Source organism: Lepidochelys kempii, chromosome 13 (genome assembly GCF_965140285.1).
Source record: "Lepidochelys kempii isolate rLepKem1 chromosome 13, rLepKem1.hap1, whole genome shotgun sequence".
Classification (NCBI taxonomy): Eukaryota; Metazoa; Chordata; order Testudines; family Cheloniidae; genus Lepidochelys; species Lepidochelys kempii.
The window spans coordinates 37,356,827-37,365,822 of NC_136392.1; the positions used below are offsets into that span (position 1 = coordinate 37,356,827).

Consider the following 8,996-nt stretch of genomic DNA (forward strand, 5'->3'; position numbering starts at 1 on the left):
TGTGCAGCAGCTGCAGGAATTGCACGTGAGTCTGCATGGAAATACATCTACAAATACATCTGCATGCTTGTGTCATGGCTTCTGTGAGCCTCGGTGTGTCTCCCCATCCCCACACAGCCCCTTCTATCTATCTGGAGTTCTACAAATCGCAGAAACGCTCCTGAAAATCCCTTCCTCTCGTTTAACATACGGTAAGGCTGCCATTTTCAAAGCTGCCTAAGGGCCCATCATACTCAGTCTGCATCAAAATTAAAAGTAATTGGAGTGCCAAATTTTGTAGAAGACTCTGAAAATCTCATCTTTATTACACAGATCTGCAGAAGCAAGTGCAGCATCTTCTGCAAACCAAAGGGGAAGGAAAAAAATTCCCTTCATCTTCTGGCATGAACCACAGCTCACCAAGCACCTGCCCTAGGTAGCTGCCTAAAATTCCTGGGAGAACCACTGGATTTTTCACCACGCCCTAATTAGACACCTAATTATTAGACACCTAATAAGGTTTCTAAGAGCACCTTGAGTGAGTCCGGCACCACACTCCCAGTTACTTTCCATAGGAGTTAAACACTTAGCCTATTTAGAAGCTCTTTGTGCCTAGTGGAATTTATTTAACCCCTTCATAAATCTACACCTTATGGCAGATTTTTAAAGATAATTAGGCACCTAGTGGGATTTTCAAAAGATTTTCTAATAGAAATCAATGAGAGTTAGATGTCCAGTGCCAGATTTTTCAAGGTGTGACAGATACGGGAATTTCCTGAATAAACCTTATTGAATTAAGTTTAATCCCTTTGGGGTCTGTTGTATTACAAATACAATTGTGCATGCGTTATTGTGGACTGAATGTAACTTTTGTAGGAGACTGATGAATGAAATCTTGGGGAAATGTGAGAAACTTCAAAGAACTGTTTGGGACAGTACATGTGAAGGGGGTCACGGAGTACTTTGGAAGTCTTTCAAAGCTATGCCGCGTGGAGAAAAAACCCATTCTCTATGGATTACCTGCCCCTGGAAACTCCAGATCAAAGACCCCCATCCTGCATAAAGAATGAACTAAACTTGTCATGCTGGAGCTAGTTCTGAGCTGAGGCTGTTATGAGCTGGTGACCACGGAAGAGACCTGGTTGTGTGGTTTGAAGGACTAATCCCCTGACAGAGCCCATGTTGGAGTTGGGGTGATCTCTGCTAAGCTTATTACTGTGCATGCAGGTTCTTTTATGTTTTTTCTCTGTATTGCTTTTACCTTAAGAATAAAACACGCTTGCTTAGGAAGAACTGTATGGTTTCTTATAACTGAGGCCATTACGCTGTGCACCACCCAGAGGGAAGAAGCAATGCAGGGCTGCTTAGGTAGGCTGGTTTTTGAGGGAATAGCATGGTGAAGGGAACTGTTAAGCCTGGAAAAGCCCCAGTCAGGAGGAAGAGAGACATAGGTCTCCACCCAAGGAAGCCTACAGGTAGGGAGCTGGAAGCCTGAGGGAGATGCCCCTGCTGGACCACTATGGAGAAATACCAGTGCAGTTGCTCTGAACTGTGACAAGAATCTGGACCGAAACACCAAGGCCCATTTGAAAATCCCACTAGTTGCCTATCTGCACCTGTAGGTGGCGATATACCTTTGAAAATCTGGCCAATGTCCCCATGGAATTTCAGTGAGAACTGGGCACCTGAATGGCTTTTGAAAATGGGACCTACTCTCCTCAGTCAATTAGGTGTTTTTTTTTAAATTCATCCTCTGCTTAGATAGAACTAGAAAGATAAGTAAAAAAAGGAATAAAAATGCTAATAGAAGATTTAACAAATGTGAGGACTCTACACTCATCACACACAATGTGTTTTGGGTTTGTGCTGCTTATGTATTGTGTCTTCTGCATGTGGTTGTGCTTGAAGTTTGAGTAATATGCGGTGGGAATAAACCTAACCTGGGAATAATTTTTTTTTCTTGTTTCCTGCCCTCAGCTGTTGTTTGATTGGAACTTGTCTCTAAGTTTTCTGTGCTTTTTCTATGCGTTCCAATGAAAAATAAATCTAGAAACCGGTGTCTGGAGAGGACTGGGCCATTTACGAGACCGGCAGAGAACAAGTGAAATTTAAGAGAACAGTAAAAATATGAAATGAAAAAGGATTTTAAGGTTGGAATTTCTAAAGGAAGACAAAAGTCTATGGCAGTTAGACACTTAGCCCCTGGGAGGTGTCTTTGAAATTTCCAACCTAAAGTAAAAGTGTGATAGGAAGTTCACCAGAGTGCGCAGATGGTCTGCTCACTGGTTACATACCACTTAAGCCCTAAACCGTTTTTTATATTTGTACACTTAGCCTGACAAACTCATGGCCACAAGATATTGAGGCCAAGAGCTTTTTAAATTTCAAAAAAGGATCAGACAAGTGTACAGATGATGAGAACCTCTTGAGTTATATAAAAGCCAACCACTGTCATCATTATTAAGGACTAGTAATAAATGATCCATTGAAGCTTTTCTTTGGTGGAAAATTGGGTTTTCAACAGACCTGCACAGGGGAAATCATCACCCACTAGATGGGAACGTGAACCTCTACGACTGAGAAATTGATTACGTCGACACACAATGAACTGAGCACCAAGGAAAGTAATTCTACTGGGCCAGAAAGTTATAGAAATCTCACTACATATAGATATGGCCATATGACCAGCCCCTTACTGGTATAAACTGACATGTTCCCACTGACTTCAATTCACACAAACTGGAAATCTGAACCATTGATTCCAATGGAACTAAGACAGGTTCACACCAGCTGGGGATCTGCCTTCACTGTGGCAGGCACTGTGCAGAGTCAGTCCTTGTCCTAAAGTGCCTGGGATCTAAACAGCCTAAAGGGAGTGGCACTAGTCCCATTTTACAGATGGGAAACCAAGGCATGCACAGTGCAAGGGACATAGGCTGTTTGGAGTCCCACTGGCACCGACTTTCAAAAGTGCCGGGGGGTGCTCAACCCCCGGCTCTGCCACAGGCCCTGCCCCCGCTCCACCAAGGCCCTACCCCCACCCTGCCTCTTCTTCCCTGCTCCACCCTCACCCTGCCTCTTTCTGCCCCATTTCACCCCCCTCCCCTGAGCGTGCCACGTCCTTGCTCTTCCCCCTGCCCCCAGAGCCTCCCGAATGCTGCGAAACAGCTGATTGCAGCAGCCAGGAGGCACAGGGAGGGAGGGAGAGGCACTGATCAGCGGGGCCCGGCAGCAGGTGGGGGGTGGGGGCAACTGATACAGGAGCTGCTGATGGATGCTCATTATCCACCAAAGAACTTTGGCCCAGATCCTCCCATTGGTTTCAATGGTCTGGAGTTTTATTATAGCTATTTTCCAGATACAACCGAAATAAGTAAAAGAATAAAACCCTAAGGAAGATAACACAGATTCAGCATTAGTTAAAATGGTCAGACTGTCACTTCTCTTCAGGTCATATGTTGTATGAGATACTTTATCCTAAGGGGTTCACACATGTTGTAGGAGACCACTTGCAAATTGGTTAGTCTCTAAGGTGCCACAAGGCCTCCTTTTCTTTTTACTGATACAGACTAACACGGCTGCTACTCTGAAACCTGTCACTTGCAATGAAGCCGTCACTTTTAACATCTCTGCAGGCAAAGGACAAAGGAAGTTTAGTAGGCACCACATTATGTTACAAAATTGTTGTAATGAGCAATAAAACCAGGGTCTCCGGTTGTTGGGATTTCATCCGATGAAGTGAGCTGTAGCTCACGAAAGCTCATGCTCAAATAAATTGGTTAGTCTCTAAGGTGCCACAAGTCCTCCTTTTCTTTTTGCGAATACAGACTAACATGACTGTTACTCTGAAACCTTCCAAAGCCTGTTCCACTTGGCTGATCCAGCTCTGGGAGAGCACTTCATCCAGTTCCCTGGGGAAACTCACTTCTACTCCACATCTCATCACTCAGGTCCCTTTATTCAGAATACAGCAAAGTGACGCTGAGTTGATCTGACTCAGCTCACCCCACTGATGACATGTCTGAGCGACTCGCAAATCTGTCATGGATTTAGCCTCCCAACAACCCCAAGGGAAGCAGAAAAACAACATTAACTGGAGTGGGATTCCCCATAGGCGCCAACTCCATGGGTGCTCTGGGGCTGGAGCACCTACGGGGAAAAACAGCTGATTGCAGCAGCCAGGAGGCACAGGGAGGGAGGGAGAGGTGAAGGGGAACAGCAGTGGGTGGGGGCAACTAATATAGGGGCTGCCGATGGATGTTCATTACCCACCAATTTTTCTCCAGCCCCAGAGCACCCATGGAGTCGGTGCCTCTGTAGAGTCCCACTCCAGTGCCTCACCACAGACCCTTCCTTCATTGGGAATCATTGCAGGTTATTTTTCATAACACCGACGTGCCTACAGGCCCCCGGCAAGGATCACATATGTGCTGCACAGAGATCGAGGCCCTGAAGAGAGGACGTTCTAATCGGAGACAAGACAAATCAAGTGCATGTGGTATACCAGGGGTGGAGTAGGGGTGGGGTTTACAAAGATAAGACCATGTGGTGACATATGCCGTCATGTTATTTTTATGAGCGGAAGAGCTTGGACACTTCCGAGGGCTGGGCTGATGGGATGGATGGCCCAATGGTCTGATGTTGTTTGGCCGTTGCTGTGTTCCTAAAGCAAGTCCAACATCTTGGATTCTGCCCCAGGATCCCTTCTTACATGAGCTTGAAATGGCGTTTCTCTAGCTTCTACGACTGGAGCCTCTCCTCCTCCTCCCAGTCTGTAATGACTTTGGTCTCACAACCCTCGGTGTTAGGCAGTAGGGGAAACTGTTGCCAAGTGACTTGCCCAAGGTCATACAGGAGCCTGTGGCAGAGGTGTAAACAATGAACCCAGGAGTCCTGACTCCCAGCCCTCCCTGATCTTACTACCAGACATCACTCCTCTGCAAGAAATAGAAATAGAACCCAAGAGTCTCAAGGGCAAATCTGGGTGTCTCTACCCATAAGAGAATTGGAACAAACTCCAGTAGACCCCAGGAACCTGGAGGTCAATTGGTAGAACCCACTTCCCTCTCAGAGCCAGCGAGAGAACCCAGGAGTCCTGATTCTAATCTCCAAATCCCTCTCTCCCCGTCCAGTTCTCAGGAAGCTCCTGCTGGACACAGGACAATCATGGCTCAGGCCCCAGCAGTTTGCTGTCCCCAAGACTCATCAGGGCATCCTTCATCTCCTTGTTCCTCGGAATGTAGATGAAGGGGTTCAGGAGCGGGGTAACCGTGGTGTAGAATACAGCCACCACCCTGTCCACAGTATGCTGGGAACCTGGCCTCAGGTAGATGAAGACCACAGGCACATAGTAGGTCACCACCATGGTGACGTAAGCCTTGCAGGTGGAGAAGGCCCGGCGCCTGCCCTCGGCAGAGTGGATACTCAAGATGGCCAAGATAATGTAGACATAGGACATCAGGATTAGCAGGAAGCAGGTGAAGGTTTGGAAGCTGATGTCCACAAATGTCTCCAGCTCATTGAGCACCATGTCCCCGCAGGCCAGTTTCAGCACAGCCAGGACATGACAGAAGATGTATCCCACTCGGTTCCCCTGGCCATAGGGCAGCTGGAAGGTGAGTGCGGTCTCTATCAGCGAGTGCAGAGAACACCCTAGCCAGGTCCCCGCTGCCAGGCACGGGCAGCCTCTGAGGTTCACAATGACGCTGTAGTGCAGTGGCTTGCAGATGGCCAGGAAGCGGTCGTAGGCCATGACCGTATAGAGGAAGCACTTGGTGCAGCCAAGGAAGTGGAAGAACGGGCCATGCAGCCCTGGAAGGATATGGTCCTGCTGCCTGTCAGGAAGCCGGGCACCACCTTGGGCACCACCACTGAGGAGACCATCATGTCCAGGAAGGATAAGTGGCACAGGAACCAGTACATGGGCTTGTACAGCCAGGGCTCCCGGGCCACTGCCAGCAGGACGAGCTGGTTCCCACACAGCGTCAACAGGTAGAGGAGAGGAAAAAGGGGAACAAGAGAACCCGCAGCACTGGGGGGTACGGGACCCCCACCAGGATAAAAGGTCTCAGCTGGGATCTGTTCCCACACTCCATTCACTCGGTCTGTGTCCCTGCCAGTGTACGCGGGGTGTTATGATTAACCAAGGAGGAACAATGGGTGATCTTTGCAGGGGTGTTTGAGCTAAAACTCTCTGCTATGCAGAACCCAGTTTGAACCCCTGTTCACCAATCTAGGGGACCCCAATCCCTTCCCATCTCTGGGGATAGAATCCAAGTGTTCTGACATCTAGCCTGCCCTGCTCTAATCCACTAGATCGCACTCCCCATTCCTACACGGGCCGAATCCCAGCCCCCACTGAACCCAATTTGCCTCCCCGAGCCAGCTTTGAACCCAGGTAAAGTAACCAGATGTCCCAATTTTATAGGGAGAGTCCTGATATTTGAGGCTTTTTCTTATATAGGCTCCTACTACCCCTCACCTCAGTCTCCATTTTTCACACTTGCTATCTGGTCAGCCTAAACCCAGGAGTCCTGGCTCCCAGCTCCCCTGCTTCAGCCCACTAGGCCCTGCTCTTCTCCCACACCCAGGAACAGAACCCCAGAGTTAAACAGAGACACATTCAAATTACAAACAAAGTTCACATTGATACGTGTGAGGGTGATTAGCCGTGGGAATGGACTCTAAAGGGAAGTAAGGCACGCTCTGACTTTTGCGATCTTCGAGTCAAGATGGCCTTTGTTGAAATAGGCGTTAGTGAGGTATGAGTTATTGGACTCGACATTCTGTGGTATCCAGGAGGTCAGATTACATGCTGCTGCTGGTCTCCTCCGGCATTAATCTATCAGTCTATGAATCCGCACATCCGGCTGTGGTGCCTGGCTATGCGTCCAAGCTGGGCTGCTATGGCCAGCATGCTAAGTCATTCTCACCTGCTTCATGCCGTGCCCTGAGATCTCCCTTGGCCTTCACCCCTCTATATCTCCCACATCCAACCCTTCACACAGAATGTAGCCTTGTCCCCCACGTGAAGCCAACCTCAGCCTGGAAGGGCTTAAGGGGAAACTTGCTTGTGGAGATTAGCCCAGAGTTGCCCACTTCAGGGTCCTTGCCCCTGCCTCTGACACAGCTGGTACCAGGCACTGTGGGACACCTGGTTGGCATGAGGTACTGTGGGATGCCAATCCTAACAGGTAGTTGCTCTATTTCTATTCCTTTCTCTGCTCTGTTTAGTTTCTTCTTCAGCTTGGACATGTCCTTTCTCTCTGCAGCGTCTTATAACCTTGCACCTTCTCTGTTCTCTCTCCACTTTCCCCCCGGTGTATCTCACTCCCCTGGTCACACAGAGCTAGGTCAGTGTTAAACTGTTGACATTGGCTGTGTTTTAAAGCACATAATGATGCCCTCCCATTGGCAAACTCCAATGGGCCTTGTTAGAATCATTGTTTGGGGCAAAGTGAAAGAGCTAGCTCGTGTATTTCATCAGAGAGGAAAGTCTGTGGCCATGCTAGAACGGGTGGCTCGTGCAGGTTGCATCTGGTGATCACTATGGGCATTACGCTGAAGGTCCTGTGTTTCTTTAATGTAATGCAGCAATTCTCACAGAAAACTGCTCTCCCTGATATTCCAGGCCTGGCCTCCCGCTCTGAGCCAGTCCTGAGCCCGGGGCTCTGCGAGACGGTGCTGTATTGCAGAGAGTGGAGTGGGTTACTCATTAGGATGTGCGCTCTGCTTGGAGTCAGTGCCGAGCCCAGTGTCCCAGCAAGCTCCTAGGGGGGCATTGTATTGCTGGAAGGACAGTGGGGGGCTCAGTAGATGGCCCTGTCCTCTCTGAGACATTGCTGACCCCTATGTCCCAGCATGGCAGCAAGGGGCGCTCTGCTGCAGAGAGTGGTCTTGTGGGGCTCAGCAGGGAGTGTTTGGAAATCTCATGGCACTTTTTGGTCAAAGCAGATATTTTACCCTTCACTTTCTGGCTAAATGCTAACTTTGTTAATTCCATTCCAGTTACAGAGGCAGCTCTAATGTAGAGCAGGTCGTACCCCCAGCTGGAGTAACTCGTCAAGGCACCATGGGAGTTATTGCCCCTCTGTCTTCTTACACTGCGAAAATTCACTTCGACTCTTGGTTGTAACGTGTAGTCCCCTCGGTTCATGGCTCTCGGACTATACGAGAGCAGGTTTGCTTTCAAAGCAGGCCTGGGCAGCAGATGGTTTTCCCATTCCATGGAAGTTTTTGGCATTTTGAAAATGTTCCTGTTATAAATCGGGATGAAAAGTCAAAAAGTTTGTGAGTTAAAAATCTGAAAAAAATCAGTTTGGGTGAATAAAAAAAATTGTTTTTAGATAATTTCACAATGTCTTATTTCTATGTTAACCTTTTTTCCCATTTAAACATTTTTAGTGTATATTTACTGCAATTTCAAAATGAAGTTAAAACCCCCAAACTTTCTGGTTTGACAGGAGGTTTTGACTATCGTTGAAACTTTTCTAGCCAAAAATATTTTGAGTTGGGTGTTCCACTGAATGCAAAACTGCTTCGCGAGCAGTTTTCATTTTGCTGAATTGGCATTTTCCAATAAAAAAGTCAAGAACATTTCCCCAGAAAATTTCCATCCAGATCTCCTATTTCAAAGGTCCTCCTTCCTGGCATCTGGCTGAGCTAAGGCCACCTAGGGCTGGAGTCTGGAGACTTTGAGGGCATGCCTCTCGCTGGTTCCTCTATGACCCTCCCTCTCCATCCCCCAATTCACTTACACCAGGGAATCTATCCTCACGGCTGTGAGGTAGGGAAGGGTTATTGTCCCCATTTCACAGGCTGAGCACCAGAGACATTAAGTTTGACTTGGGCTCCTGGGATTGGGGCCACCCACCTCCTAGAAGCTAGGTGTGGTACTGCAATCTTTTTTCCGCTCATGACCCCTCCTCCCTCGCACTCCCAGCTGGCCAACCCCCTTGCCAGGTCTTCAGTGGCTCAGCCCTCCGGCCAAGTCACACAGTGAAAAAACAGACCTGCTC

General features: G+C 48.3%; 1 pseudogene; it reads right to left on the reverse strand.

Annotated features, from left to right (window-relative positions):
* Positions 1–5,143: 5,143 nt before the first annotated feature.
* Positions 5,144–6,074, reverse strand: LOC140896775 (olfactory receptor 10G6-like; annotated as a pseudogene).
* Positions 6,075–8,996: the final 2,922 nt, after the last annotated feature.